The sequence below is a fragment of the Stenella coeruleoalba genome, assembly GCF_951394435.1.
Source record: "Stenella coeruleoalba genome assembly, chromosome: 3".
Classification (NCBI taxonomy): Eukaryota; Metazoa; Chordata; class Mammalia; order Artiodactyla; family Delphinidae; genus Stenella; species Stenella coeruleoalba.
Window position 1 is genome coordinate 41006545 of NC_137148.1, and position 25921 is coordinate 41032465.

A 25921-nucleotide genomic window follows, 5' to 3' on the forward strand; every position below is an offset into this window, starting at 1 on the left:
CAGACACATCCAGAAACGCAAACTGAACTGACTGGTGAAGAACTGTCTCTGCCAAAGGAAACCTATAAAGTCTGGAAGAGGAGAGCCCCTCACTGAAATGTGAAGTACAATGTAAGGAATCAAGGATCATAAAAAGATCTGGTAAACATCACACCACAAAAGAAATCAAATAAAGCTCCAATAACTGACCCTAAAGAAATGGAAATCTATGAACTGTAAGACAAAGAACTGAGAATAATCCTCTTGAAGAAGTTTAGTGAACTACAACAGCACACAGACAACAAAATAAAATTAGGAAAACAATGCATGAACAAAATGAGTTCAAAAAGAAATAGAAACCATTAAAGCAAAAACAAACAAATCTCAGAGCTGGAAAATATGACGACTGAACCAAAGAATTCAATAAAGTACTTCAAAATCAGACTCAGCCATGCAGAAGAAAGAATTAATGACCTAGAGAAAGGACATTGGAAATTATCCAGTCAGAGGACCACACAGAAAAAAGAATGAAAAAGAGTGAAGAAAGCCTGTAGGACTTACAGGACACAATCAAAAGAAATAATATCCACATTACGGGAATTCCAGAAGGAGAAGAGAAACAGAACAGGACAGAAAGTATACTTAAAGCAAAAATGGATGAAAATATCTCAAACCTGGGAAGAGAAATGGACACCAAGATCCATGAGGACCAAAGAATTCCAAATAAGTTCAACCCAAATAGGACTACATTGAGATACATTATAATTAAATTATCAAAAGTAAAAAAACAAAGAAAGAATTTTGAAAGCAGCAAAAGAGAGAAAATTAGTATAATAGGACACCCATAAGACTATGGGTAGCTTTCTCAAGAGAAATGTTTCAGGCCACGAGAGAACAGGATGACATATTCAAAATATCGGGGGGGAAAAATGTCAACCAAGAATTCTGTTCTCAGCAAAGATGTCCTTTGGAAATAAAGACTTTCCAAAAAAACTAAAACTGAGGGAGTTCATCACCAGTAGACCTGCTTTACAAGAAATGCTAAAGGGTGTTGTGTGGAAGTAAAAGGACACTAATTAACATCATGAAAACATAAAAAGGTACCATAAAACTCACTGGTAATAGTAAATATATAGTCAAAGTTAGATTCTATAATATAGTAATGGTGGTGCATAATTCACTTACAACTAAAGTTTAGAAGTTAAAAAGAAACATAACCGTAAATACAAAAATCTGATATTAGTTACACAATATAAAAAATATGTAAACTCTAACATCAATAACCTAAAATGTGAGGGGGAGAAGTTAGTATAGTTTAGGAATCTTACTAAAGTCAAAGATTGTTATCAGTTTAAAATAGGGTGCTATAATTTTAAAATATTTTATGTAAACCTCATGATAATCATACAGGAAAAATCTGTAGTAATTACAGAAAAGAACATGATAAAGAATTCAAGCATAGTGATAGCAAAATATATCAAAACACAAAAAAGAGATAGAAAGATAAGAAACAAGGAATAATGAATCTATAAAATGGCCAGAAAACAATTATGAAATGGCAAAAGTAAGTCCCTACCTATCAATAATTACATTAAATATAAATGGATTAAATTCTCCAATCAAAGGACATAAAATGGCTGAATGGATTAAACAGAAAGATCTTATGATATGCTGCCTACAAGAGACTTACTTTAGCTTTAACGATACAGTATTTTGAGACTGAGAGTGAAGGGATGGAAAAATATTTCAAGAAATAGTAACCTAAAAAAAGCAAGAGTTGCTATACTTAGACAAAATAGACTTTAAAAATGGCACAAAGGGACAAAGAAGGTCACTATATAATGACAAAGGGGTCATCTATCAAAAATATATGACAGTTTTAAATATTTATGTGTCCAACTTGGAGCATTTAAATATACATTTGGTCCTTGAACTACATAGTGGTTAGACCCGCCATGCAGTTGAAAATCCATGTACAATTTATAGATGGCCCTCCATATAAGTAGTTCCTCTGTATCCATGATTCCTCCATATCGACAGTTCCAAATCCATGTATTCAACCAACTGCAGATACTGTAGTACTGTAGTATTTACTATTGAAAAAAATCTGCGTGTAAATAGACCCTCGCAGTTCAAACCTATGTTGTTCAAGGGTCAGCTGTATAGAGCAAAAACTAACATAGCTAAAAGGAGAAATAAACAGCAATACAATAATAGTTGGGGACTTTAATAACCCACTCTCAACAATGAATAGATCATCCAAAGAGATATGCAATCAATTAGGAAAAAGCAAGTATGAACACTATAGATTACATGGACCTAAAAGATATATACACACCTAAAGGATATATACAGAATATTCCATCCAACAACAGCAGAATACACATTCTTCTCAACTGCACAAGGAACATTTTCTAGGATAGACCATATGTCAAGCCACAAAACAAGTCTTAGTAAATTCAGGAAGATTGAAATCATACCAAGTATGTTCTCAGACCATAATGGTATGAAACAAGAAATCAATAATAAAATGAAAATGGGAACATTTAAGAATACATGGAAATTAAACAAGACTCTCCTGAACAAACAACAAATTTTTTAAAAAAATTAAAGGGGAATAAAAAAGTATCTTGAGACTAATGGAAATGGAAACACAACATACCAAAACTTTGGGGATGCAGCAAAAGCAGTTCTAAGAGGGAAGTCCATAGCAATAAATGCCTCCATTAAGGAACAAGAAAGATCTCAAATAAACAACCTAACTCTGGCTTGGGAACTAGAAGAATAAGAACAAACTGAACCCAAGGTTAGTAGAAGAAAGGAATTAATAAATTTTAGGGCAGAAATAAATGAAATAGAGAAGAGGAAAACAATAGAAAATACTAACAAGACTAAGAGTTGGTTCTTTGAAAAGATAAAATTGACAAACTTTTAGCTAGGCTAACCAAGGGAAAAAGAGAGAGGACCCAAATCAACAAAATTATAAATGAAGAAGGAGGCATTACAACTGATACCACAGTTATACAAAAGAGGCAACTATGAACAACTATATGCCAACAAACTAGACAACCTGGAAGAAATGGAAAAATTCTTAGAAATATACAAGCTACCAAAACTAAATCAGGAAGAAATAGAAAATCTGGACAGGTCAATTATTAGTAAGGAGGTTGAATCAGTAATCAAAAATCTCCCAAGGAAAAAAAGCCCAGGATCAGAACATTCCATTGGTGAATTTTACAAAAGATTTAGAGAAGAATTAATGCCAATCCTTCTCAAACTCTTCCAAAAAATCAAAGAGGAGGGAACATTCCCAAACTCATTTTATGAGGCCAGCATTACCCTGATACCAAAAGCCAGATAACGATACTACTAGAAAAGAAAACTACAGGCCAATATCCCTCATGAATATAGGTGAAAAAATTCTCTATAAAATTCTAACAAACCAAATTCAGCAGCAGATTAAAAGGGTCATTCACCATGATCAAACGTAATTTATCCCTGGGATGCAAGGATGATTCAACATACACAAATCAATCAATGTGATACATCACATTAATACAATGAAAGAAAAAAATTATATGGTCACCCCAATAGACACAGAAAAAGCATTTGACAAAATTCAACGTTCGTTCATGATAAAACAAAAACCTCTTACCAAACTAGGAATGGAAGGAATATAACTCAACATAAATAAGGGCCGCATGTGACAAGCCCACAGCTAACATCATACTCAATGGCGAAAGGTTGAAGTCATTTTCCTCTAAGATCAGGAACAAGGAAAGGGTTCCCTCTCTCATCACATTTAACATACTACTGGAAGTCTTAGCTAGAGTAATAAGCAAGAAAAAGAAAAGATATCAGAATTGAAAAGGAAATAGTAATATTGTCTCTATTTCCAGAGGACATGATCATATATATATAAAACCCTAAAGACACCACCAGAAAACTGTTAGGTCTAACAAATGAATTCAGTAAAGTTACAGGATACAAAATTAACATGCAAAAATTGTAGCATTTCTATATGCTAACAACAAATTATCTGAAAAAGAAGTAAAATTAATTCTTTTACAATAGCATCAAAAAAATAAAATACTTAGAAATAAATTTAACCAAGGAGGTGAAAGATCTGTACACTGAAAACTACAAGATGTTGATGAAATAAATTAAAGTAGATGAAGATAAATGGAAAGGTATCCTGTGTTCATGGACTGGAAGAATTAATATTATTAAAATGTTAATACTACCAAAAGTCATCTATAGATTCAATACAATCTGTATCAAGATTCCAATGGCATTTTTTTACAGAAGTAGAAAAACAATCCTAAAATGTATATGGAATCACAAAAGACCCTCAATAGTCAAAGCAATCCTGAGAAAGAAAACAAAGAGGGAGGCATCACAGTTCCTGGTTTCATTCTAGCTGTATTATAAAGCTAGAGTAATCAAAACACTATGATACTGGCATAAAAACAGACAAACCAATGGAACAGAATTTAGAGACCAGAAATAAACCCAGGACTATATGGTCAACCAATATTTGACAAGGGATCCAAGAATATTCAGTGGAGAAAAGACAGTCTATTCAATAAATGGTGCTGGGAAAATTGGATAGTTACGTATAAAAGAATAAAACTATACACTTGTCTTACACCACTCACAAAACCATAAACCATAAACCTCCCAGAAGAAAACATAGGGGAAAAGCTCCTTGACATAGGTCTTGGCAACAAATTTTTGGATATGATACCTAAAGCACAAGTGACAAAATCTAAAATAAACAAGTAGGACTATATCAAACTGAAAAGCTTCTGCGCAGCAGAAATGATCAGAAAAATGAAAAGACGACCTAAGGAATGGGAAAAAAATATATTTGTAAACTATATGTCTGAAGGGTTAATATCCAAAATATATAAAGAACTCATACAACTCAATAGCAACAAAACAAACACCCCCCCCCCCCCCCAGTAATCAAATTAAAAACTGGGCAAAGGCCCTGAATAGACATTTTCCCAAAGATATATGAATGGACAATGAGTACATAAAAAGATGCCCAACATCACTGGACATGAGGGAAATGCAAATCAAAACCACAATGAGGTAACAACTCATGCTTGTTGGAATACTTAGCATCAAAAATGCATGAGATAAATTCTGGCAAGGATGTGAAGAAAAGCAAACACTTGCGCACTGTTGGTCGGATTGTAATTGGTGCAGCCACTATGGAGAATAGTATGGAGGCTCCTCAAAACACTAAAAATAGAGTTTCCATATGATCCTCCAATCCCACTCCTGGGCATATATCCAGAGAAAACTCTAATTTGAAAAGATACATGCACCCTAATGTTCATAGCAGCACTATTTATAATAGCCAAGACATGGAAGCAACCTAAGTGTCCATAGATGGATGAATGGATAAAGAACTGGTGGGATATATACACAATGGAATATTATTCAGCCATAAACAGGGGGGAAATCCTGCCATTTGCGCCAAGGATTAACCTTGAGGGCATTATGCTAAGTGAAATGAGTCAGACAGAGAAAGACATATACCTTACGATCTCACTTAAATGTGGAATCTTAAAAAGAGAAAGACAAACAGACAAACCAAACTCATAGGAAGAAAGATCAGATTTTCTGGTTACCAGAGGCACGGTGTAGAGGGAATTGCTGAAGGTGGTCAAAAGGTACAAACTTCCAGTTATAAGATAAATAAGTACTATGGATGTAATATATAACATTATGACTATAGTTAACACTCCTATGTGATACACATGTAAATTGTTAAGAGAATTAATCCTGAGTCCTCATCACAAGGAAAAAATATTTTTTTCCTCCTTTTTTGGTATCTATATGAGATGATGAATGTTAACTAAACTTACTGTGGTAATCATTTCACAATATGTGTAAGTCAAATCATTATGCTATATGCCTTACAGTTATATAGTGCCATATGTCAATTAAATCTCCATAAAACTGGAAAAACACCAGAAAACAAAACTAAACTCAATTCTGAAGTTAATAAACATTTTTTGCCTCAAATAAAAGAAACAAATATTAAATACAGTTCTCCAGGCTGAAAGGAAGTGACGCCAGATAGTAGTTCAAATCTACACAAAGTAACAAAGAGCACCAGTAAAGGTAATTTTGAAAGTAATTACAAAAAGCAGTATAATTTTTTTCTCCCTTTTTATCTTAACTGATTTTTAATATGAAGACAAAAATTATAAAATTGTATTTTTGGCACTGTATAAAGATGTAATATATATGACAAAATAGAACAAAGGAGGGGGCAAAGAATAAAATTACACTGGAGCAAGGAAATGACACTGGTCAGTAACTTGAATCTATGGAAGGAAGTTAGGAGTACCAGAATGATAAATAAGTATTTTGTAAGTAAAATATATGGCAGAGCCATAGAGCAACCATTAACAAAATGAGTTGGAATATGTTTTTTAAATGAATAAATGAATTAAAATGGTACAGTAGAAAATAACCACATAATATAAAAGAAAGCAATAAAGGAGGGATAGAGGAACAAAAAGACATGACAACTACAGAAAACAAATAGCAAAATGGCATACATAAATCCAACTATGTCAATAATAGCATTAAATGTGAATGAGTTAGTAAAACAACTATATCCCAATTAAAAAAAATATGCGAATGAGTTAAACACTCCAAAGAAAAGGCAGAGATTATCAGACTGAATAAAAAAACAGGTTCCAACTATATGATGTTATAAAAGACACACTTCAGCTTTAAAAATACATGCAGTTTGAAACCAAAGAAATGAAAAAAGAAATACCAAGTAAACAGTAGGTATAAGTGAACTGGATTGGCTATCCAACTCTCAGACAAAATAGACTTTAAGGTGAAAACTGTTACTAGAGAAAAAGAAAAACATTTTATAAAGGATCAATTAATTGGGAAGATATAACAACAAGTATATATTATTTGTCTGACAACAAAGATCTAAAATACATGAAGCAAAAGCTGACAGAATTGAAGGGAAAAGTAGATAATTCAACAATATTTGGAGACTTCAATACTTTAATCTTGATAACGGGTAGAACAACAAGACAGAGAATTAGCAAAGATATAAAAGACTTGAACAACATTATCAACCAACCAGACCTAACTAACATCTTTATAACACTTTACCAACAACAATAGAATGCAAATTCTAGTCAAGTGCACATGGAATATCTTCCAAGATAGACCATATATTAGGCCATAAAACAAGACTCAATTTAAAAGGATTGAAACCATACCAAGAATGTTCTTTGACCACAGTGGAATTAAGTTACAAATCAACAACACAAGAAAATTTGGGAAATCCACAAATATGTGGAAACTAAACAACACACATTTAAATAACCCATAGATCAAAAACAGAAATAACAAGGGAAATTAGAAAACATTTGGAGCTGAATAAAAATAAGAACACAGTGTGCCAAATGTATGGGATGCAGCTAACACAGAGTTCAGAGGGAAATTTATAGCTATAAATGCCTACATTACAAAAGTAGAAATATCTCAAATCAATAACCTAACTTTCTATATTAAGGAACTAAAAAAATGTGAAAAATGTTATAAAGGGTATTATTATCAATCTGATAGAACTGGAATACAGATAGATTAGGTAAAAATATTTTAATTAAGGTTAAATTTACGAATGTTGACATATGTACTATGGTAGTGAAAGAGAATTATCCATATTTGTGGGGAATACAGATTGAACTACTTAGGAATGAAGGTTCAGAAACAATCAACCAATCTCTTTCTTCCTCCCTTGCCATCCCTTACACATACACAATCATATGCCTCTGTGTGTGTGTGTGTGTGTGTGTGTGTACAGGGAAGGAGGAAGTGATCAACCAAATGGGATAAAATGTTAATCAGTTGAATTTACATAATGAATATATGGATATCCTTTGTATTAATGTTATTCTTGCAGCTTCTGTGTAAGTTTAAAATTATTTAAAAATTTTTAAAAAGCAATAGAAAAGATCAATGAAACTAAAAGCTAGTTCTTTGAAAAGATAAATAAAACTGATAAACCTTTAACCAGAATCATTAAGAAAAAAAGGGAGAGGGCTAAAATCAGATATGAAAAATGAAGTTATAACCAACATCACAGAAATGCAAAGGATCGTAAGAGACTACTGCAAGCAACTATATGCTCATAAAATGGACAACCGAGAAGAAATGGACAAATTCTTAGAAAGGTACAATCTCCCAAGACTGAACCAGGAAGAAATAGAAAATATGAACAGAGCAATTACCAGTACTGAAATTGAAGCAGTAATTAAAAACTCCCAAAAAACATAAGTCCAGGACCAGATGGCTTCACAGGTGAATAGTACCAAACATTTGGAGAAGAGCTAACGCTTGTCCTTCTGAAACTATTCCAAAAAACTGCACAGGAAAGAACAATTCCGAACTCATTCTATGAAGTCACAATCATCCTGATACCAAAACCAGACAAAGATATCACAAAAAAAAAAAATTACAGGCCAATATCACTGATGAACATAGACGCAAAAATCCTCAACAAAATACTAGCAAACAGAATCCAACAATACATTAAAAGGATTATACATCGTGAACAAGTGAGATTTATCCCAGGGATGCAAGTATTTTTCAGTATCCATAAATCAACCAACGTGATATACCACATTAACAAATTGAAGAATAAAAACCATATGATCATCTCAATAGATGCAGAAAATATCTTTTGATAAAATTCTATATCCATTTATGATTAAAAACTCTCCAGAAAGCAGGCATAGAGGGAACCTACCTCAACATAATAAAGGCCATATGTGACCAACCCACAGCTAACATGATACTCAATAGTGAAAGGCTGAAAGCATTTCCTCTAAGATCAGGGACAAGACAAGGTTGTCCACACTTGTCACTTTTATTCAACACAGTTTTGGAAGTCCAAGCCACAGCAATCAGAAAAACAAATAAAGGAATCCAAATTGGAAAGGAAAAAGTAAAACTGTCACTGTTTGCAGATGATACGGTACTGTACATAGAAAATCCTAACAACACTACCAGAAAACTACTAGAGCTCATTAATGAATTTGGTAAAGTTGAAGGATACAAGATTAATATACAGAAATCTGTTGCATTTCTATACACTAATAACAAAAGAAAATAGTCCCGTTTATCATCACATCAAAAAGAATAAAATACATAGGAATAAACCTACCTAAGGATGCAAGAGACCTGTACTCCGAAAAGTATGAGACACTGATGAAAGAAATTGAAGATGACACAAACAGGTGGAAAGACAAATATATGATATCTCTTACATGTAGAATGTAAAAAAATTACAAATGAACTTATTTACAAAACAGAAATAGACTCACATAGAAAACAAACTTATGGTTACCAAGAGGGAAAGGGAGTGGAGGGATAAATTGGGAATTTTGGATTAACAGATACATTCTACTATATATAAAATAGATAACCAACAATGACCTACTGTATAGCACAGGGCCTCACAGCCAAAAAAAACCAGAACATAAAACAGAAGCAATATTGCAACAAATTCAATAAAGACTTTAAAAATGGTCCATATCAAAAAAAACATAAAAAGGAATATAAAAAGTAGCATATTTTTAATTAACTCTATAAAATTGTTAGAAATAATGGTAAAACTGAACTTTTGACCTTCAGTAAATATAATCTTATAAAATAAAACACTTAATAGGCAAAGAAAAAAAAAAGAAAAGATATGTATCCCCATGTTCACTGCAACATTATTCACAATAGCCAAGATATGGAAACACCCTAAGTATCCATCAATGGATGAATAAAGAAATTGCGACACACACACACACACACACACACACACACACACACACACACACACACACACACACACAGACAGACAGACATAGAGGAATACTACTCAGCCATCAAAAAGCAAGAAATCTTGCCATTGACAACATGGTTGGATTTCAAGGGTGTTATGCTAAGTAAAATAAGTCAGAGAAAAACAAAAACTGTTATGATCTCTCTTATATATGGAAGCTGAAAACAAAAACAAACAAAACCCAAAGATACAGAAAAGAAATTGGTGGTTGCAAGAGGTTGGGGGAAAGGGGTAGAAGAAATGGATGAACTGTTTTTCTTTTTTTAGTTTAAATAAATTGAATAAAAATTTTAAAGATAAACCATAACTAAACTGACATTCTTTGAAGCATAATTAGACTAATTCCTTTGCCAATCATTCTTTCTTTTCTTGAAAAAAATGGAAGTTGCAGTACAAATTGATTTCATAATTTTCTTTTGCTTATCACTGTGAATCTGAGTCCATTTTTAGAGAATTTAGTCTAACAGATGATTTCTTTTCTATGTTATTTTTTGTAATTTTTTTTTTTTTTTTTTTTTTTTTTTTTTTTTTTGCAGTTCGCGGGCCTCTTACTGTTGTGGCCTCTCCCGTTGCAGAGCACAGGCTCCAGACGCGCAGGCTCAGCGGCCATGGCTCACGGGCCCAGCCGCTCCGCGGCATGTGGGATCTTCCCGGACCGGGGCACGAACCCGTGTCCCCTGCATCGGCAGGCGGACTCTCAACCACTGTGCCACCAGGGAAGCCCTATTTTTTGTAATTTTAAGAATACATGCTTACTTTAAAAATGGAAAAGAAAATATATATAATTTTATTTACAGATGGTACAAAAACTGTTTTCCTATGTTTAAAAAAATTGCTAATTGTGACAATGTTTGAATATGCTTCACTATATGGGAAATCTATTTTAACACTTTGTCAAACAGCAATTTCCCTCCATTGTTTTTGTACCATCAGTGCTAATAACAACACAGTGAAAAAGGCAAATAATATTTTTATTATGAAAAGAGTTTGACTTAATAGATTTCCTGAAAGGGTCTCAAAGAAACCACTTGTTTCCAGAACCACAAATTATAATGGTACTTGTTCTGTATCTACATAGGAAGCAGAATAAAATGTAATGACCATAAAATTTATGTTATGTGTATTATGAATTATTAAGAAGTCCAGGTCAGTTTTCAAATAGACTGTCCACATTCTGGATTTGTGTCATTGCTTCCAAATGGTGATGTTTATTTCCTTCCTTGGTTTTTCATATTTCTTATAAACTGAGATTTGACCTTAGGTTGGGTAATATTCAGGTGCAACATTTTTAGCAAGAATACATCATGGTGGTACCACCATAAAGACTTTCACAAAAGAAGGGAAACATCTACTATACGTAGGATTACACAGATTTTCTTCTTCAGAATCTATACAGCCCAATCCTAGAGGTGGAAAGATATAAAAGAGTACCATAGCTCCATGGTCACCTGTTAGAAGTGGAAAACACCTTCACGATAGAAATCTAAGGTAATTGGCTTACCCAAAGTCATGCAATTGTTGATAGGAATTTCATGAGCAGATTTGCCCAGCTGTGACCATTAAAAAAAAAAAAAGCAAAGAATCATTTTCAAAATCAGAGTTACTGTTTTTTTTTTTAAATCACTACCCCACCCAAGTATCCTAAAATATGGTAATTTGATGATTTTTCCACTTCACTAGGAAATATCTTTCAGTGATGGATAAATTGAGGAACTTCAGAGTTTTAAATTTTATTTATAGAGCATTTTAGTATCACTGCATGAAAGATTCTTTACCTATGTTGTGACTGCGGTTTTTTGTGACTGGGGTGTTCACAAGGTTCTGATTTAATGATCTTGGTTAAAATAAATATAAACCAAAACCAACAAAGTGACAAATAGAAAGCAGGATCAAAGACTATGATGGCATTTCCTGGTAGTGTCAGTATAATTAAGATTCTATTAGTTTTCTCAGAGGTTAATAATTTCAGTGAAAATATGCTCAGGGCTGAAACTTGGCATGCAAATATTTAGCCCAGAGCAATTCTTTTTAAGGAAAATCTAATTAAGTTAGTCAGTGAAGGAGACTTAAGAATGGCTGCTCTGAAACCACAGAAAGAATTTTTCCCATTTTAGAAGTCTTGTCATGTCTGGCAGTGGTGAGAAGGTAAGTGAGTTCTCTGGAATTTACTACTAAAAAGAAAAGAAAACTGTCATTTCAGTCTCCCCTTTCTATACCAATCCTCATTTCCTGATAGAATACAACCATTCACGAATAATACATTTCACGATGAATTTGAAAGACTCCAGCAAATGGTAACTGGGACCTAGGTGGCAGAAGCATTAGATCGTGCTGTAAACATCTGACATTGGTGGCTACAAATAATTTAACTTGAGAATTGCATTTTTGTCACGTAAGTATCAAATGGAAAAGAAACACCGTCTCAATGAGACTGAAAATTATCGAACGTTTCTGTGCCACTCGTAGTTTAGCTTAGCTTGTAGCTTCTACTTAGAGTTGTGACTTGAAGCTGAGTTATGCTGCTTTTGCAGAGTTTCAATTCTAGAACCAGTGATTTGCTTCCGTGGCCCCAGAGAATCATAGCCCAGTTTAGAATCACAAGGAGGGCAAACCTCTGGCCAGCAATCTTTCAATATCACAAGCAGAATTTCCTGGACTGTGGGGAAGGTGAGTGAGTGAGTTCATGGAAACTGTTTGTTTCATTCTAGAATTGTTGAATCTGGATTCACTCACAACAGACATATACTTTAAGTCCAAAGGGAGGTCGCCCCAGGCCCCTGCTTTGCTTAACTCTTCTTAGTAACCCATATAGGCTAAAATTAGTGGCAAAATAAGCTTAGCTTTCAGGAAAATAATAAAAAGCCCTTTTCTGAAAAATTCAATGTGCTTTTATTTACACAATTTTATCAGCAGGTAGAATGACTTTCCTAGTTTTACAGAGAGATTCAAGCACAGAGACAATAGCTCTACAATAGCGCCAGGGGCAGCCGTTCTCATCATAGGCTCTTTGTGACCGGGGGCCCCCTGCTGTTGTGCAGTGCACAGCCTGTGCAGCCCTACGCAGTGGCCCTGCACATCAGCAGACATACTCCCCTTCAGGAATGTCAACCAGGCAGACCCAGTCCTGCACAGGGCATCAGCCAGGGAGGGCCAGGGAAAATAAGTTCAGCTCTGATGAACTTATCCAGAATGTTGCAGTCGGGATATACAGAAACAGTAATTTATAGAAAATATATAGAAATATTTATAGAAATGTATAGACATTATAATTTCACATACATACGTTTGTGTTTTACAGTCAAATATTGTTTTTACTTTTATTTCCAGTGCTTAAGCCTCTGAAAGATCATAATCTAGCCCTGGTGACACCCTTTCATCTTCTCTTTTGTCAGCCTTCCCTTCTCTTTACCACTTACCTACCTACCTACCTACTTTCTCCCCAAACTAACCTTATTCCAACCCCTCTCACCAGGAAAACAAAAAACATCTGCTCAGCCACTTTCCGGTCAATCTTGACAGTCCAAAATACCCCAGCCTGGGCTGGCTTCTGACAGTCCAGTCTGTTTCCTAAGCTAGTAACTCACGGTGGCATTTCAGGCACTGGGGTAAGTGGAGCGGCTTGTTTAGGAGTTTAGGCAATTTGTTTAAGCAGATTTTAAAAACACTTCGCAAATCATACCACACATCTGTCTCCTAATTCATGAATGTTGATGGAAAATCTAGTTTCTACTTATTACATAGAACTAGTTATCTGTGTTTATTTAGAACGTGTGTTCAAACTCACCCCCCGCCATAGGCGGTGTGTCACAAAGCAAAATAAAAGACCTTTCTCTGAGGAAAGGGTGGCCACCTCCAAGCTAGATTAGGTGATGTTGCATTGTGAACAAATTACAGAGGCAAGAGGCAGACCGTGTCATCGGACTGGTCAGTGCCCTGGAGAGCTGAAACACTCCAAAAGGTGAGAAATGTCATTTTTTTTCCAATTGGCTCAGGCCTTGGAGACCATTAGGTGTAACCCATCCGCCCTTGGAGTCAAGGATTATATCAGTTAGTCTTGTGAATTCTTGATCCAGGAGCATCTTGTAGGTGTCTCAGAAGCAATAAAGAGAACTATGACAGGGTTACTGAGAGTCAGCCCTCAAGGAGAAGCCGAGGCACAACCAGGGGGATCAGGAGGTAGAGTGCAAATGAGAAGGAAGAGCACGGCTGGGACTGACCGCAGCTCCCGCCACAGGGCACTAAGCAGCGCAGACAGCTGATAGGAAAAAGCGACCCCAAGCTGAAGACAATTCCTGATTAAGATGGAATCTTCCTGTTCTTTACAAAAAGGAGAGCATTTCCTCTTGCATGCAAATGTGGTGTTCCCACATGAAAGTACATCTACCCCACAGATAATTTACTAAGAACAAGTTATCGGCAAGTACGGCAAGTACTCAGTTCTAGCTACGCAGAACCAGCACCAAGTCCCATTCTGGTCTTAGAACAAAGAAAGTAGAGTTTTTATTTTCCTGGCTATACTTAATGAAAAGCAAATCACATTCCCTGGGGCAGGGCTGGGGAGTGGGAATGGTTCAACATTCTGAAGAATAGGCAAGTGTTGACCTATGGTGAAAACAGTTCCTTAGTGGTAAACTGACTGGACAGAATCTAAATGCCTCCGATCTGGGGAGGGGAAATATAAATGTCTATACATATGTTAGGTCTGATGTCCATGACCAAGGACAAGTTAGAAATCGGGTTCTTGCTCAAGAAGTTGCTATTCAAATATATGCACTTAAAAGCAGCTTTCCTCACTGGTACACTGGAGCAGTCTCTACATGAAGAAAAGAACACCCACCTGTTTTTATAAAATTTTAGGACTTCTCTAGTGGTACAGTGGTTACGAATCTGCCTGCCAATGCAGGGGACATGGGTTCGAGCCCTGGTCTGGGAAGATCCCACATGCCGCGGAGCAACTAAGCCCGTGTGCCACAACTACTGAGCCTGTGCTCTAGAGCCCGCAAGCCACAACTACTGAAGCCCGTGTGCCTAGAGCCCGTGCTCTGCAACAAGAGAAGCCACCGCAATGAGAAGCCCACACATCGCAACTAGAGAAAGCCCATGCACAGCAACGAAGACCCAACACAGCCAAAAATAAATAAAATTAAATTAAAAAAATTTTTTAGGGCTTCCCTGGTGGTGCAGTGGTTGATAGTCTGTCTGCCGATGCAGGGGACGTGGGTTCGTGCCCCAGTCCAAGAAGATCCCACATGCCGCGGAGTGGCTGGGCCCGTGAGCCATGGCCACTGAGCCTGTGCATCCGGAGGCTGTGCTCCGCAACAGGAGAGGCCACAACAGTGAGAGGCCCGTGTACCACCAAAAAAAAAAAAAAAAAAAAAAATTAAAATTTGTTAAACGATTCTCAGTGACTTATTATTTTAATTTCTACAAATGTTGAAAATTGTTTAAATTTATCATTTTAACCCTTTTAGAATAATACTTGCTCAGTGAAGAAGGCTTTCCATGTGATTTTTAAAATAGAGGAATAACTGAAGTGCTTTTAAGCATATCTGGATACAGTGTTGATACATTCTGTCACAAAAGCAAATCTGCAGTATGTATAGTTCAGGCTGATTGGTGGAGCAGTTCCTTTTCAGTGTTTACTTGCTTGAATTGTATTTTGCTTATTTAGGTTAAATGTTATACATTAATTGATACAATACTTTGAGATAAAAAGGAAAGGGGCTTGTATTAGTCAGCTAGGGTCCTATAACAAAATACCACAGACTGGGTGGCATGGAAGTAATTTATTTTCTATCAGTTCTAGAGGCTGGAAGTCCAAGATCAAGGTGACTGTGGGGTTGGTATCTGGTGAGATCTCTCTCCTTGGCTTGCAGATGGCTGCTTTCTCACCATGTCCTCACATGGCCTTTTCCCTGTGCATGGGCTCATGGTGTCTTTTTCTCTTCTTAAAAGGACATCAGTCCTGTTGCATCACGGCCCCATCCTTATGACCTCATCTTATCCATAATTATCTCCTTAAAGGCCGTATCCCCAAATGCAGTCACACTAAGAGTTAGAGCTTCAACATATGAATTTAGGGGTGGGAACACGATTCAGTTCACAACAGAGCTACAATAACAAGAGTATTTAGGTTTGAGGTGCTTATTAAATGCTTAAAGCCCTTCCTGCTATGTTTTTATGAAACTAAATCTTGATCTTATTTCCAACGTCTTAGAAATAGACTTAAACCAAAGAAAAAAGAATTACGTCTATTTTCCAGGGAAAAGAAAAGTTTCGTTAGTAATGGGAGAGGAAAATACCCGTGATGTTGAAAAGAATAAGTAGTGTTTATTCTCTCAAAGCCATAGTAATATTTTTGTGTTATTTCACGTGCCACATGTTCTCATCACCACAGGCTGCTACACACAGAAAGTTTTCTTGTTTTCTATTGTCCATGCACACTGCTAATTTAGACTGAATCTCACAAAGTAGACAGCTACATATGCTTCATTTAGTTCCCCAAAACATCCCATATGGATGGCCCAAATTAGGAAGCTATTGAATAAAAAGAGAGCTTAGTATCTAGTTGATAGGTGGCATGATTATTAATACATAAAAAATTATTTCCAAATTATTTCCCCATAAACCTATTGTTTCCCAAGATTTTCTAAGCTGCCTTCTCTGTTGTGCCTAAACACTTATTGGGAAGAAGTGCTTAGAAAAAGGCATACGCTCTTTGAAGTTTCTTCTACTCTCATCTTCATCTTCAACCCCACCCATAAAGAGTATCCAACTTTGCTTAGAACTTTAAGGGCAGATGTGGCTTAAATAAGAACTTCAACTTCAACCCACTTCATTTATCTCCTCAATGGGCTTGCAGTGTTGCCCAGCCCTAGTTATCATGGTCTCATGAGTGCAGAACTTTCCCAGCTTTTCCCTGTCATCCCAGCACCTCATAAGTTTACAATCCAAGAAGCAATAAAGAAAAGAAAAAAAAAACAATCACACTAAGGACAAGTGGGAAAAATTTTAAGTGAGCAAGTAGATGGATGATAAACTACAGTATAGAGTGTCCGAGTTGGAAAGAATGTTAAAGATCATCTCTAATTTTCTCATTTTTATCAAAGAGAAAAAAAGCAAACACAAAAGCACATTAGGAATCTCCTCTGTGGAGATCATGGAGTGGAGCAATGACCACAGCGGATCATAGGAGCATAGAGTAGAGCAAGGGTGAGTTGGCTGAGAGAAGGGAGAAAAGCTATGGCCAGTCTAACAAGGCATAGACAGGGCACCAGGCAACAAAGCCCCATGGTTAAGATCATAAGCTCTGGCATCACACAGACCTGGATTTGAATACCAGCCGCCGTCACTCAGTAGCTGTTCGACCCTGGAAAAGTTGTCTGTCCTCCCATTGACTCACTGTCTTCATCTGAAAAACAGGATAATAGCAGTATGAATTAAGAGAATTTTTAATTCTCTGGTAGAATTTTTTTACATGGACTATGTATAGTGCTTAGACTAGGGCCTGGTCCATAATGCTCACTGAATAGTAGTGACTTATTATGTCCCCTTTGAACAACCTAGAAATACTTCATAGAGATTTAGGAATTTCAGGAATAGTTTGAATAATAGGTATGAGGAAAAGGTAAGACTCATACAAACTCAATTATGGGATTTTCAGTTTCCACAACATATGGATTGAGGTCATATAAACTCCTCTTCAACTATAAACATATAATCAAGCCAAAAAAAACCACAAAAAACCAGAAGACAAAAATATTAACTACATAGTTGAGTGAAGAGAAGCAAAGTAAATTCTGAGCCAGAAATGAAACAGGAACTTAGCTAGAGAGTTGTTGGCCATGGCTGGGATGAGGAGGTGTTAATGCCCATGTGGGAACACCTGGGACCATGAACTTGCAAACGATAGAGGTCTAGAACTGAAACCCTTCAACCCTGCCTTCTCTGGCAAAGAATGATCAGAAGAGGTCTATCCACTAACCTAGAGAAGCAGCAAGAAATTTGCCTAAGGCTCTAGGGGAGAGCTTCCATGAGAAGTTATTGTTAAAAGGAGTCCTGGAAACTGAAACTCCTGTTACAGCAATATTTCTACAACCTAGGCATGGTGAATTTCTATACACACACACACACACACACACACACACACACACACACACACACACCACAGATCACTGATATGGATGTGCTCATAATGAAAAGCCAGGAGATAAGGTAATATCTTTAAAATGCTGATGAAATATATTAATCTAAAAATTCTGACTGAAGTGAAATGAATACACTTTCAGGCAAAGTATGAGAACAGTTTTCCATAAGAACCACTAATGCATGTCTTTCTCTAAGAAGGAAATTGAACCAAGGAGGAAGGAGCAGGTAATAACGAGGAACAAATTTATAAACCTAAGTATATGTGAACAAGCATTGGTCGTTAAACACAAACAAACTGCAACAACAATTCCTTTCTCTCCTGCAGGAAGAAGTGTGTGGGGAAAAAAACAGGAGTGGATTTTGCTGGTCCTAGAGCCATAACTTATATTAGTTCCAATAAGAACATCACGTCTATCACTGGACAGGCAGTGCAGCCAAACTATAATAAAAGAAACTGCAAAAACATAATTTCAGGTGAACATAAACAGCCGAAGTAACCCAGAGGTCAACATTGTCCAGAGCAAGGAAGTTGGAGATGGACAACTACAATACTTCAGGGTATCTGGCTTAGAAAAAAATTCTACCAGCACATATTTATACAACCATGTTAAGTGAAGACAATATGTCTGGAGCTCTTCACTGGAAAGAAAATGCTCATATACATCTGCTGTTTCATAGCATCATTTATTTCACTTAAGAACATCAAGAGAGTTCCATTTATATGTTTTCATCCCTTTAGAGAGGGGAAAAGGTATGCAGGTAGACTTGAAGCTCAGGGGGCAAATCCTTATGAGCTGGTACATTCCCATCGTTTGGTGAAGGTTACTCCATCTGTACTCCACACAACCCCACATCTTCTCTTTTACTTGACAGGCTGCCTCTTTGGAAGCGCCCAAGAACTTCATGTGGCTTTTTAGGAACGCAAAACCAACCCCGAGGGCTTCCCTGGTGGCGCGGTGGTTGGGAGTCCGCCTGCCGATGCAGGGGACGCAGGTTCGTGCCCCGGTCCGGGAAGATCCCACATGCCGCGAAGCGGCTGGGCCCATGAGCCATGGCCACTGGGCCCGCGTGTCCGGAGCCTGTGCTCGGAAACGGGAGAGTCCACAACAGTGAGAGGCCCGTGTACCGCAAAAAAAAAAAACAAAAAACAAAAAACAAAACCAACCCTGACCCTTACTGATGACCAAGGAAGTATATGGGGGGGGCCTTCATTTTCCACCAGTCAAACTCCCTCTTGGGAGGCAGAGATCTCCCACAAAGAAGCACTGACAGTGCCAGCAACAGCTATGCCTCTTGATCCCCTCTATATGGACAAATTGCTTCCATTTCCTTATCTGTAAAATGGGGATAGCTAACGTACCTATCTCAGGGTTATTGTGTGGGTTAAGTAAGAAAATTATCTCAATTATCACAGGGAGAAAGGTCCAGGCAGAGCGCCTGGCACATAAAGTGTTTAATATTTATTTAATGAGTAGATGAATGGATGAAGGGATGAACGAATTCACCTACCTTCCTCTAGAAAGGCCATAAGTCCCTGTCATGCTCTCTCTAAAGCCTGGGCCACTCTTAGAAATACGGGAGGGCTGAATATGTAGCTAGAGGATTCATTCAAGTTAGTGGGTAGCCAAGCGCCTACCCCTAGTCTAAAACCAAACTCCCAAATGTAGCTCAGCCTGCAGGCTGTGCCGTAATTTGAGCCAGTTCCCAATTCAGCAAAACCTTGCCTCCTTTGCTCCCTACTATGCCCCAACTGGAATATAATACCTCTGGAGAAATGTCTAATTAATTTGCCTCCCTGGGAGTCATCTGGCACTATTAGATTGTTTAGGTCCCAATGTGTGCACACAGGCAGCTCCGGATTGAAGGGGAGTTGGGAAGATTCTCTCAGTGGGAAACTGCATGACTTCTGCTTTAATGTGCTAAACCCCAGTCACCAATTTTAATCCCTTAAGTCGGGGGTAGGAGAGGATATGTTGTTTTTATAGAGTTTTGCCTTTCCCCACGAGGGTGAAGGATTTTAATACATTTCTTTCTTCATCTAGAGAAGTGGTCTGCTTTTCTCTATTAACCCAGGGTTGGCCTATTCAACCAATGTGGGCTTCCTGAGGGTAATCCCTCACCCCCAACCTCCCGAAAATGACAGTCAGGAACTTGCCCCCCAGCCACGCCCACGCCCCCAACTTTCTCAAGCCCTCCCTGGGTTGGACCCTGAGTAGTCCTGCCACTTTCTTGTTCTCTGACCAGACCACGTGTCCCCGCGTCCACCCAGGCTTCTGCTTCACCCCTCTCTCTTTCCCTTCAAACAGACCAGGCTGGACCTCAGAGCCGGGATGTGCACATCAAGAGCCCCATGTTGTAAATCAGAATTTGATTCAAACTTTTGTGTATGTGAGGTGAGGAGTGCTGGTGTCACCTCACCTGAAGCCTCACTTTGCAAGTGACGGGAACTGTTTTCAAAGGATACGAGGGAACTGACAAACACGTCAAGAACACTGGGCTCAGAGCAGGCAGGAGCATCAACTCGGTCCACCAAGACCCTCCTGCCACCCCCATGGAACACAGAAAGTGGATGTTGGCGCTGTTGCTACCACCATCACCAAATGGTGTCTCTCCTGCTTCTGCTTCTTTGTGACTCCGGTTTTCTGTTCAAAAGGTGGCATGATGCATCTGAGGAACCTACCCTAGGTCACATACCCAAACTCTAGCTGCAAAGAGGGCTAGCAAATGGGGTTTTCCAACCTTTAGGAAGCGAATTTCTCAAACACAGAAAGGTGGTTCATGTCCTACAATAGCCACAAAATGATAAACGGGGCTTCCCTGGTGGCGCAGTGGTTGAGAGTCCGTCTGCCGATGCAGGGGACACGGGTTTGTGCCCCGGTCCGGGAAGATCCCACATGCCACGGAGCGGCTGGGCCCGTGAGCCATGGCCGCTGGGCCTGTGCGTCCGGAGCCTGTGCTCCGCGGCGGGAGAGGCCACGGCAGTAAGAGGCCCGCGTACCACCAAAAAAAAAAAAAAAAAAAAAGACAAACATCAACGACATGTATCTCACCATTCCCTGTTCTGTTCCTCATTCCTGTCTTCTGCAAACAAGCACCACCAAAATGCCTTCTCTGCCTCTCACTTGCAGGAAGTCCTGGGATTACAGGCTCTGAACTCCTACTCCAGCCCAGGATCTGTGACGTAGCTTCCCGTTTCCCCTCTAAAATTTTCCTCGTGCCAGTTTTGTAAAGAAAGGAATGTCATTACTCTCAGTTCATCCTGACAGACAGGCTATGTCCACATTCCTTACTCTGAAGCTTAACACGTGCCTCAAACTGTCTGCTTCGTCGGTCTCAGCTTCTTTGCTTTCTTAGTTCTATAATCACTGTTTTTGGAATATCTAGGGTCTGGGTCCAGGTTGCCAGGAGCCACAGGCTTGTAGGGCTAGTAAGAACATTCTGGGTCTGCAAACAACAGACTTTTGAAGAAAACATGTGCCTTTAGAGGACACTCACACAAGGCTCCCTGATGGCAAAGCACTTACAGACACTGAGAATTAAAAGGTCATCCATGGAGGGACATGCTCCTATCACCCTTCCTTGATGGTCACTAGTGAAGGGCTCTGTGTTGACGCCATCCCGCTGCCAGCATTCGGTTCCCAAGCTTGCTCTCTTGTATCAGTCTACCCAGGTCCTGGAATGCAGCCAGCCTACCGACACTGAAAGGATGGTTGCTCGCTGCAAAGAGATTGCTTGTCTGGCTGTGTGTGCCGGGGATGACAGCAGGACACCAGAACAGCGGCTGGAGGGGAGAGGAAGCAGGGCAGCTGCAAGCAGGGTGGTCAGAAGAACCGCCTCAGAGATGCCCTGAGATGCAACAGATCACAAAGCCCTACATCTTTCAACAGTTGAGCAGGCAGAGAAGCCTGTTGGGAAGCAAGCAGGAATAAGGGATTCCTTTCTGAACAGAAGTCTGGGTCAGGAAGTGAGTCAGAGAAGCAGAATTGCCAAAGGAGGTAAGGCCCATCATTGGCTGGCAGCAGTTCTAGGACTAACAAAGGCCCTCCCGTGTGTGGGCCTCCTGTGGAAGGTTGTCTGGGTCATCTAATGCACACAGGACGGGGTCATGCTGTCTTAGATTTTTTTGGGGGGGCGCGGATTAAAGCAAAAGAAGTGGTTTCAACATGTTTCCATTTTCATCCAAATACTTCCTGTACATTCACTCCACTTACATGAGAGACAGCATAATGTCTATTGGTAAGGTCACTTCAAGCACTGGAATGAATATGTCAGTACCTGGGCATGATTTCGGAGCCCACGACCAAAATGATATCAAGCTACTTCACATAATTTTTAAATTCACCTACTTTCTGAAAGGATTTGAGATTGCTTAGGATAAACGCTTACGTGCAGTAAAACCAAAAACTATAAACACAGGAAAAAAACAAATAGCAAGTTTAAAGGGGAAAAATATCATACCAAGAAGCTCTGGCCCAAAAAAAGAAAAAAGAAAACAGTAATGAAGCCCAGATCTTGGTCTTGGATGTTAATGGGCTCAAATCTAAGGGAAAATCCAATGGGTTACAGAATTCTTGCTAGCTAGAAGGAACACAGCAATCGGCTTACGAGAGTAGACAAACTTTTTCTTGCCCCTGAACTAAACCTGAAATTTATCACCAGTCTGTGTATGACAGATGCAGAAGCGATATGATCACAGAAGTTCTGACTACATACACACACTAAAGTATAAAGGGATAGAGGATGATGGCTTTCTTGTGTTGCCTCCCTTCCACACCAGCAGCCTATCTGAAGTTTTTTTTTTTAACATCTTTATTGGAGTATAATTGCTTTACAATAGTGTTAGTTTCTGCTGTATAACAAAGTGAATCAGCCATACATATACATATATGCCCATATCTCCTCCCTCTTGTGTCTCCCTCCCACTCCCCCATCCCACCCCTCTAGGTGGTCACAAAGCACTGAGCTGACCTCCCTGTGCTACGGGGCTGCTTCCCACTAGCTATCTATTTTACATTTGGTAGTGTATATATGTCCATGCCACTCTCTCACTTCGTGCCAGCTTGTCCTTCCCCCTCCCCACGTCCTCAAGTCCATTCTCTACGTCTGTATCTTTATTCTTGTCCTGCCCCTAGGTTCTTCAGAACCTTATTTTTTTTTTTTTTTTTAGATTCCATATATATGTGCTAGCATACAGTATTTGTTTTTCTCTTTCTTACTTCCCTCTGTATGACAGTCTCTAGGTCAATCCACCTCACTGTAAATAGCTCAATTTCATTTCTTATTATCGCTGAGTAATATTCCATTGCATATATGTGCCACATCTTCTTTATCCATTCATCTGTCAATGGACACTTAGGTTGCTTCCATGTCCTAGCTATTGTAAATAGTGCTGCAATGAACATTGTGGTACATGACTCTTTTTGAATTATGGTTTTCTCAGTGTATAAGACCAGTAGTGAGATTGCTGGGTCAGATGGTAGTTCTATTTTTACTTTTTTAAGAAACCTCCATACTGTTCTCCATAGGGGCTGTATCAATTTACTTTCCCACCAACAGTACAAGAGGGTTCCCTATTCTCCACACCCTCTCCAGCATTTGTTGTTTATAGATATTTTGATGGTGGCCATTCTGACCAGTGTAATGTGATACCTCATTGTAGTTTTGATTTGTATTTCTCTAATGATTAGTGATGTTGAGCAGCCTTTCATGTGTTTGTTGCCAATCTGTATATCTTCTTTGGAGAAATGTCTGTTTAGGTCTCCTGCCCATTTTTGCACTGGGTTGTTTGTTTTTTTGATATTGAGCTGCATGTGATGCTTGTATATTTTAGAGATTAATCCTTTGGCAGTTGCTTCGTTGGCAAATATTTTCTCCCAATCCAAGGGTTGTCCTTTCATCTAGTTTATGGTTTCCTTTGCTGTGCAAAAGCTTTTAAGTTTCATTAGGTCCCAGTTGTTTATTTTTGATTTTATTTCCATTTCTCTAGGAGGTGGGTCAAAAAGGATCTTGCTGTGATTTATGTCATAGAGTGTTCTGCCTGTTTTCCTCTAAGAGTTTGATAGTGTCTGGCCTTACATTTAGGTCTTTAATCCATTTTGGGTTTATTTTTATGTATGGTGTTAGAAAGTGTTCTTATTTAATTCTCTTACATGAAGCTGTCCAGTTTTCCCAGAACCACTTACTGAAGAGGCTGTCTTTTCTCCATTGTATATTCCTGCCTCTTTTCTCAAAGATAAGGTGACCATATGTGGGTGTGTTTATCTCTGGGCTTTCAATCCTGTTCCATTGAACTATATTTCTGTTTTTTTTGTGCCAGTGCCATACTGTCTTGATTACTGTAGCTTTGTAGTATAGTCTGAAGTCAGGGAGCCTGATTCCTCCAGCTCCGTTTTTCTTTCTCAAGATTGCTTTGGCTCTTTGGGGTCTTTTGTGTTTCCATACAAACTGTGAAATTTTTTGTTCTAGTTCTGTGAAAAATGACATTGGTAGTTTGAAAGAGATTACATTGAATCTGTAGATTGCTTTGGGTAGTCATTTCCTCAATGTTGATTCTTCCAATCCAAGACCATGGTATATCTCTCCATCTGTTTGTATCATCTTTGATTTCTTTCATCAGTGTCTTATAGTCTTCTGCAAACAGGTCTTTTGTCTCCTTAGATAGGTTTATTCCTAGGTATTTTATTCTTTTTGTTGCAATGGTAAATGGGAGTGTTTCCTTAATTTCCCTTTTAGATTTTTCATCATTAGTGTATAGGAATGCAAGAGATTTCTGTGCATCAATTTTGTATCCTGTTACTGTACCAAATTCATCGATTAGCTCCAGTGGTTTTCTAGTAGCATCTTTAGGATTCTCTATGTATAGTATCATGTCATCTGCAACGAGTGACAATTTTACTTCTTCTTTTCTGATTTGGATTCCTTTTGTTCCTTTCTCTTCTCTGATTGCTGTGGCTAAAACTTCCAAAACTATGTTTAATAATAGTGGTGAGGCTGGACAACCTTGTCTTGTTCCTGATCTTAGTGGAAATGGTTTGTTTTTCACTATTGAGAATGATGTTGGCAGTGGGTTTGTCATATATGGCCTTTATTATGTTGAGGTAACTTCCCTCTGTGTCTATTTTCTGGAGGGTTTCTATCACAAATGGTTTTTCTCACAAATGTTGAATTTTGTTGAAAGATTTTTCTGCATCTATTGAGATGATCATACAGTTTTTATCCTTCAATTTGTTAATATGGTTTATCACATTGATTGATTTGCATATATTGAAGAATCCTTGCATTCCTGGGATACACCCCACTTGATCATGGTGTATGATCCTTTTAATGTGCTGCTGGATTCTGTTAGTATTTTTCTGAGGATTTTTACATCTATGTTCATCACTGATACTGACCTGAAGTTTTCCTTTTTTTGTGACAACTTTGTCTGGTTCTGGTATCAGGGTGATGATGGCTTCGTAGAATGAGTTTGGGAGTGTTCCTCCCTCTGCTATATTTTGGAAGAGTTGAGTAGGATAGGTGTTAGCTTTTCTCTAAATGTTTGATATAATTCACCTATGAAGCCATCTGGTCCTGGGTTTGTTTGTTGGAAGATATTTAATCACAGTCTCAATTTCAGTGCTTGTGATTGGTCTCTTTATGTTTTCTGTATCTTCCTGGTTCAGTTTCATAAGGTTGTGCTTTTCTAAGAATCTGTCCATTTCTTCCAGGTTGTCCAGTTTATTGGCATATAGTTGCTTGTAGTAATCTCTCATGATCGTTTGTATTTATGCAGTGTCAGTTGTTACTTCTCCTTTTTCATTTCTAATTCTGCTGATTTGAGTCTTCTCCCATTTTTTCTTAACGAGTCTGGCTAATGGTTTATCCATTTTGTTTATCTTCTCAAAGAACCAGCTTTTAGTTTTATAC

The 25921-nt window shown here is 38.0% G+C and overlaps 1 long non-coding RNA gene across 1 annotated transcript in view; it reads right to left on the reverse strand.

Annotated features, from left to right (window-relative positions):
* The window catches only part of LOC307185007, a 55051-nt gene extending 37653 nt beyond the window's left edge, over positions 1-17398 (reverse strand). The window contains exon 1 of the long non-coding RNA XR_013827836.1: positions 17194-17398. This is a non-coding gene — a long non-coding RNA (uncharacterized lncRNA). The remainder of the gene's footprint in view (positions 1-17193) is intronic.
* Positions 17399-25921: the final 8523 nt, after the last annotated feature.